This window comes from Struthio camelus, chromosome 6 (genome assembly GCF_040807025.1).
Source record: "Struthio camelus isolate bStrCam1 chromosome 6, bStrCam1.hap1, whole genome shotgun sequence".
Classification (NCBI taxonomy): domain Eukaryota; kingdom Metazoa; phylum Chordata; class Aves; order Struthioniformes; family Struthionidae; genus Struthio; species Struthio camelus.
Window position 1 is genome coordinate 6,943,995 of NC_090947.1, and position 7,763 is coordinate 6,951,757.

A 7,763-nucleotide genomic window follows, 5' to 3' on the forward strand; every position below is an offset into this window, starting at 1 on the left:
AACAAAACAGCTGAGAACACTCCTTTCCCATTAAACAGACCAAGTCTCAAAGCATTTCCCTGTGCAGGGACTGGATTTCATTCCATCTAGAAGTTTTAGTAATTACCAAAAAAATAGACAAATATCTTTAAAAAGTGCATATTTGATAAAACATGGAAATTTGGGGGTGAACTTAAATAACTCAGTCATTTATGAGAAATGCCAAACTTTTCACATACTAGCCTTTTTTAGCTAATGACTGCTTCAACGTCAAACTTTTGTTTTATTTTGAAAGTGTAGAATCAAGACGTTTTGACATTTTTAGGGAGAACTTTTTTTTTTTTTTTGGGAAACCCACCAAATCCAGCTCTCCTGTGTGTAGGAGAAAGGAGAAATCTCCTACTTTGACTCAAAATCATATAACGTTTGGACTGGCTGTTTAAACCTAGTAACACATACATCACTCGGAGCTCTGATCTTGGAGGATGCTCTCCAGAAGAGGCCGCCGCCTCCTCTCCTATTTCCGTTCCCTAGGGAACGACGTGGTCCACACAAGGAGTACCACTGCAACGCACTCCTTTATGGCACACGACACACAGTGACCGAGCTGCTTTTTTACCTGCAGAGACAGACTCTAAAAATCCCAGCAGCTGGGGAAGCCTGCCCTGTACCTCTCCCCAGTCTCTGAACGGAAAAAGTCATTCTCTGTCCCGGTCATCCGACACCTCTTGCTATCGTTACGCTTGCTTTGTATTTTAAATAGAACATTGTTAATGAACATACTTTCCATTACTCACAGCAACTGATAGTTTAACTCCTAGGGACCAAGGGCTAAATCCCCAGAGAAAGGTCAAGCTGCAAAACACTGCCTCTTGGTATGCAACACTAGACATGGCGACCAGCACCACAGAGCGGGCACCGTGCAAAACCTCGGTGGAAAGGTCAGGACGACTGAGTAAAGACAGTCGCTGAGCCTGAGAATATTAGCGAGCTCTTGACATGGGCCCCATCCACTGGAAGAGGGCTCCTGCCACACGTATGAGCAAAGAAATATCTACAGCTGTTTCTGTCAGGCCAGGGATAGTCGAGAAGCCCCTTTGAGAGGAGGGTTCACATGGGCTCAGTGGGAGGGATGTGAGATGGCAAGAAACTGCAAGAGGAGCAGAGCCCCTCAGCTTAGCTGGGCCCTAGGGACCAGGCCCCTCAGCCTGCGGAAAGGGAGAAGCTGTTTTGTGCGACACATGGGACCTCAATGTACTTGCACAGCAGACTGCAATAACACCGCCTGCCACGCAACGTCCCTCTGTCACACAGGGCCTCCCGCTCTTGGTACCCCGCTCATGTTACAGGCGTTTTTCTCTTACACGGAGCAGTACGAGTATCAAAAGCAAGGACGCTTGGCTCTTAAAGGGAGCAACTGCTTCTGCACTCCACTCTTAAGACTTTATTTGAATTCATTTTAGAAGTATTCTCTCCAGCCAGCAGTTGGCACAGCTCTGTGCTTACTGCAGAAATAAAGACCAATGACCTCAGAAGGACAGAAAGGGGCTTGTACAAGGCACAGCAATCAGGTATGTCTGATGTGTCAGCAGTTATTTACCGGTCTTAAGAGTATATAAGTGCTGTACACGGCATGCTCCACCCACTGCCCCAAGCTCATTTGGGTCTTAAAAGTTGTTCAGACACATCTCCTCACAACCCTCTCTGTATTGTTTTCTTCTCTCACGCCCAGAAGCGGCTAAACGCTGGGCACTTCTCCTTCCCACCTGAACGCTAAAGAGCTCAGGAAAGTAAAACAGTGGCTGTGTCACTCTAAACTAAAGCAAGAAGAGTACATAGAAGGTGCGTTAACTGACCTTAAAACAACCGAGGCCAGCGTGTATACTCACTGCCATCTCACAGCATCAGTCCAGACGGATGGCAAGTCTTCAGAGCCTTGGAGTCACCACCACTATTTTCACGCAACAGCGATACATACAACTGTCTCCTGTCTCCAAGATCCCTGACATCACTATACAATGCCACCTTGATCCTTCACAGAGATCTGCTAACAGACCCTCGTGGCAAACGCAAGAAGGCAGAGCTTGGTAAAGATGTCCCTGCCCTGGCAGGCAAACTTGGTTGTCCACATCACTGAGCCGTCACGTCTATCTTCTCTACGTTAGGACTGAGGTATCAAAAAGTTACAGTACATAAAACACTCCTGTCTCAGCAAAGACCTCAGTCCACTAAATAACCCTGCCCCCGGACACGTAAACTTGCTCCCACAGTGGAATATCTTCCCTTTTCACATAGGCTCTCTGCTAAGGTAGCACCACTATTGCAAGAACAATTGCTCCAACTCAGCAGGTTTTCAATCAAATTTCATTTTTTAACATGACAGGTTCAAACACTTCTTCTAAGGGATACCTTGCTGTCCCTGCAGTCCTGCTACAGCTTTACATTTCCATCCTTCTTATGCTCTCTATTCATACATACAGGAAAGCGTTCAGACGTGCAATGAAGAAAGGCTGCTTCCTTAGTAACCTGTTATTTCCCATTTATTTTATAATGAAAAATGCAATACTTTTTCATTTAGCCAGCCACTTGGATTTACTTCAGAACGAAGCCTGAAACGTTGCTGAAAATGTAAGGTTTCACTCACATCAGCCTTCTAGATTAATTGGCACAGTACATATCAGGCCACAGTTTATTAGAGCATTAAAGTGAACTTTCCATTACCAAAATCTATGGTTTGGGAGGATGGTATAGATTAGTTCATAAACATTTCATTTCTCTATCGATGTAGCAACGATGGGCAGCAGCACTCCTAAATCAAACTGTTTGTTGTAAAAGAAAGGCTATTGCGAATCCTATGGAAAGGCTCTGCACTAAGCAATGAATGAAGGAGATTAATAAAAGCAATAAAAATGTAGGCGCATATTTCCTCAGCAGCATGAAGAGTATATTACAAGAGGGACTGCCCATGCTGATTGAAAGAGACAGCCATGATAATTAAATAACTGTAATCATACTTTAAAGCAGACAAACTCATTTTTACTGTGTCTTCAGAGTTCATGCCTATTGTTTATTTCTTTAAGGGTGCACATCTTCCCCTGGACGAAGGGCATTTAGGCATGGAGAAATGTCGCAGAGTGAATTTCAGCCAGTGGCACGGCTCAGAGGGAATTCTGCTCCTGCCCACCCTCACAGACATTCAATGAATCTCACTCGGTCTCCTTGTGGTCTTATAAGTGAAACTGGGCAACAGGGAGCACTTTAAGGAAGGACCGAGACAGGGGGGAGCACAATGTCTCAAGAAGGCCAATGACAGAAGTGGCACCTCACAGTGACTCCTCAGCTATGTTCCCTACAGCTGTCTGGAGCATTTCTCCTTGGCTGTCAGTGCAGAGAGGACAGTCCATCAAATAATCCTTTCCTTCCTCACCTCCTCGTTGTGTGCCAGGCAGGAAAGGGGAAAGACCACTGCGCACGTGGGCTGCATCACAGCCCACGACAGAGGACAACTTCCAACTTTTGAACATACCTAGCAGGAAGGCATTAGGCAGCATCCTTTTTCCATGGGGACAGGTCCTTAGAAGTACCAGGAAAGAGAGGGAGCGCATAACTGTTTCCATGCCACCAAGTCTGACCACATTTGAGCTTATTTTCTGAAGGACTGCACCTTCGGGGGTCAAGAGATCATACAGAAACCTCAGGCATCATGTGAAATAAGAGTAAGTCTCTCTCTCCCTCTCTCATGGTTACCATGAAGCTTGTGAAGAAGGCTCAGAAGTCCAGGGGGGTTGGGAACTAAACAGCCATAATTTGTTACATTTAGGGAAAAATAAATTTCAGGTCTTTTTAAGCCAATTTTTTTTTTGGGGGGGGGGGTGGGGGGGGGGGCAGGCAGGGTTTGGACTCAAAACTTAATTCACACTTCACACAGACTTGCAGCTGGGAGCCAGAGAATGCTTGCATTTGGGGAAGGAAGTTTGTGATGAGAGCACTTTTTTATTTTCCTTTTCAAAATAAAAATTTAACTTAATTCAAAAACCCTTTCTGGAACTGGTAAACTTATGCATGAGTTTCTTGTTCAAAAAAAATCTCTACAGCATAACCATATTTAACTTTTCATTCCAGTATATGAACAACAGGAAAATATGGAAGAAACCCTGCAGTGAGGCATAGCTACCACTTGTAAAAACCATGTATGGCAGAGATCAGTCCTGAAAATAAGACTCTTTTTCTTATCACAAAAACCCTATCGAATGCCTCCTTTGTTTTGTATTCTCTGCATATGCTTCAAAGACATATGACAGCAATGGTCTCTACTCACAGCTAGTCTGAGGATGATGGTATTTAGTTTCCAACAACCTAGCTAATTAGCAAGAGATAACAACATAACCCTTATCCACCCTGCAGTAAATTGAATGTGTCTGGGGACACCGCACACTATTAAATGCTTAGCAAGAGGCCACAGAGCATCTGTGGATCAGTTTTAAAGGCCTTCCAAGAAATTATGACAGAATAAGGCCTTAAAAATGACTATGCTAAAAAAGAAATTGTCATCCACCGTACTTTTATCTTTCCAAACATCAACTGTCCGGACTGCATGCTCAAAAACAGACTTTTCTTTGGTTCTTAGACAAAAAAGGATCCCTTTTTACTTGTCGCTATATCAAATGCTAGCATTTTTCAAAGCCTCGCCCCTCCCCCCCCCCACAAACAACAGCGCTTATTAACTACCTTATTAGTTTAAAAAGTGGTGTCAGTTCAGGGTTTCTCAGCTGTAACATTCCTGTGCATCTGAACAGCTAAGTTTGCTTTTAGACAACAAGAAAAGACAAAGGAACCCCGCCTTTGTTTTACTTACAAGGTCGCCTCTAGTCTGCTCCCCAGTTGTCCAGGCCCATATCCAATGATTTGGGTGAGGGGTGATGTTAACTATGGCATCTCTTGCATGTCCCTGATGAAATAAAGAACAGCAACAAATAACTTCAACCTATCCAGGCCACAGCACACATGGCAGAACACGTTTGCAGAAGAGCAAGACTCACCCACTTTCCTGGCAAGTCCACTACAATCTTGTGATGAGCCAGTGTCTATGCAATCTCAGCGCAGCCTTGCTAACCACCACAGTGGTAATACAACCACCCCAGCACACCTCTCTATATCTTCTGAGCTCAGCACCTACACCTGCGAGAGGGTCACACTCAGCTAACTCAGATTCTTGAAAGCCATGAAGCATCCATTAAGGAAATCCTTCTTTCCTCAGTACCCATCACATTAATTTGTTCAGTTCAGCAGTAGCTTCCATCACCCCATTTCTACTCACTTCATTACACGCAGCTTACCTTCCTCCCAGTCCCTTGATAAATTGGGCTTAACAGGACTTACTTTTCCATAAAGTTTTGAGTTCTCCCAAAACGTGAAATACTCTTACGATAAGTCCAGCACATTCCCTTTTGTTAAAGGGACTGAACGCAGACTGAAGGAAGCTCAAGACCTTCAGCAATGTCAGCGCAGGTGGAAGAGTTTCTCCCAGCCTCTGCTCTGCTCCTGTGCCTAGACTGTTATCTGGGAAGAGAGTGCCCTGGAGACTGCCAGATTCGCTTTAAGAGACCTGGGGAAAAAAATCTTGTTCCTTGGTGAGAGATCATCTGCCTCCATCATCTTCAGGCCTGTCGAGTCACATCCTGTGCTCATGACACTCGTGCCCTTGACTCCCACCTCCCTCTCCCCGCGGTCACCCAGTGGCCACTGCAACTCACATAGAGGTCTGCAGCCATGGTCTTCCTCCTGCATGCCTCTGTCCTGTGCTCCAAAGCATATGCAGAAGGAGCTGCCTCTCCCATTAGAGGCGCACCAGCATGCTGCATGGGGTCAGAGAGCGAGAGTGCAATCACAGCACCATGCCAGGACAGGGGAACGAGAGCCGATTACCAGGGGCCTTTGCTCCGAGGAAGCGCACGTGCTGGCTGCAGCCCATCTCTCTCTGTCTCATCTCACACCCACACGCCTCAAATTGTGTGACCCTGTGCAAAGGCACACTAAGGAGAGCCATGTATCACGGCAGAAGAAAGCTGAGAGCTCTGCGTCTTATTCAAGCTCGCCCTGCCAACATAAAAAGGTTAGATGAAGACCGTGCAGGTCTTCTGGTGGCCAGACGTGCTAAATCAGCACCTGGGTTCTTCTTGAAAGACGACAGCGCAGAAGCTTTAAATAACTTACTCAGAAACCAAACCTCTAGGTTATTCATATCAGAGATGATTAGCTAAACGCTCTCTTTGCGACAGAAATCAAGAGTCTAAAAAGTGAGTAAAGAGTTTCGTGAGAGGGGTGAGTGCTGGACCTCACTGTGTTTTCAAAGCTTCCTATGAAATCCTGCAGCCTGGCTTTACTGACAGCATCGCCATCACACATAGCAAGACAGAGAAAAACACAGAACCATAGCTCTTAAAAAGAGTTTCTATTATCCAAATATGTTGACAGCCTAGGCCATCTGGCAGAAATCACCTTCAGGGCTTGCACACAGTATTTACCAGCTGTCAGAGAATCTCTTTTGAATGACTTATCAGGCTAGAAGAACACGCCTCTAAGCAGTTCCCTCACTTCAGGAAGTTGTAACTTGGATATCAAAAATAACTGAAAAGTCACATGCCAATGGCACAGGCAAAACTTTAAAAATCAAAAAAAAAAAAAGACACATGCATTCAGAGGCTGCATTAACTTGTAGTTTCCCACATTAAGTAATCTGTTATCAAAGCCAAAGCCAGCACACCTGCCCCAGGAGATCACCCTTCCACAGCAATACACACTGCTGCAGATGTAATGAGACTAACGATGTCCTAGCTCAGGAGCACGTGTAAAGTCACAGGCGACTTATTTGACATAAAAAATGCATGTAATGAGATTCATTTGCTCAATTCCTTTGTGATTTCTTTCACTCGGTGGAAATGAAGAACAGAAAAGAAGATCTCTTCCAAAAAAAAGATAATTCATTTGGTAACGGCTGTTCTGACCTGAATACACTTGCACAGGCTTTACGTCTGGGGAAAGAGATAATCCTCAGGCGAACAATGGGAACAGTAAGTTGGACCAAAAGGAAAAAAATTCATTTCAACCTGTTTGCCCACAGAGCTGCACTTGAACACTTTCTCCTTATTTTTTAACTTTGCATATTGCAAGCCAAACGTATTTTCTCAGCAAGACAATGCTTTAAATTACATTCACTGTGAGCACATCAGATATTGTTCCCAACAAAGCAGCCACTAAAGGGAACCCGGGTCATCTCCAACTGTGGCAATCAACTATAAATGCTGGAAATTATAATAAGAAAAAGAACAGGTGATCAAAAAAAGAGCTGAACCAGTCTGAAACAAAGCCCCAAACCCACGATGTCCTCAGGACAGGGCAGAGGAACACATTGTACTGGAGCCCACTGACTTTGTGACTGTATGTCATTCTGGCAACACTTCCAATGCAAAAGAGGTGGTGAAGTAACTGCTGGAAAAGACTGGGGGATTAAGCGTTTACCAGCATCACACAGACAGCTCTAGCTATTTGCGGTCTCATCTCAAGGAAAACATCTACCACTAAACCAAACACCATGAGAGCACAGCAGAGTTCAGGAGAATTTACACACAAGGATGCATGGCAAACCTTGTCCCTGTCTTGAGCCTCCTGTACTGAAGGACAGGAAGGACAGATAGGCCATTTATAGTCTACTGTTGTGGGAGAAGACTGTAAAAAAGACAAAGATTCACTATGACAAGGGTGAAAATCAGAATCACAGCCTTACC

At 44.8% G+C, this 7,763-nt stretch overlaps 1 long non-coding RNA gene across 3 annotated transcripts in view; it reads right to left on the bottom strand.

The window, feature by feature from the left end:
- Positions 1–7,763, bottom strand: part of LOC138067613 (uncharacterized) — a 73,153-nt gene that overhangs the window by 64,073 nt on the left and 1,317 nt on the right. For all 3 annotated transcript variants that reach the window (XR_011141801.1, XR_011141800.1, XR_011141802.1), the window contains exons 2-3: positions 5,019–5,157; positions 4,835–4,927 (exon numbers count right to left, since the gene is read on the bottom strand). This is a non-coding gene — a long non-coding RNA (uncharacterized lncRNA). The remainder of the gene's footprint in view (positions 1–4,834; positions 4,928–5,018; positions 5,158–7,763) is intronic.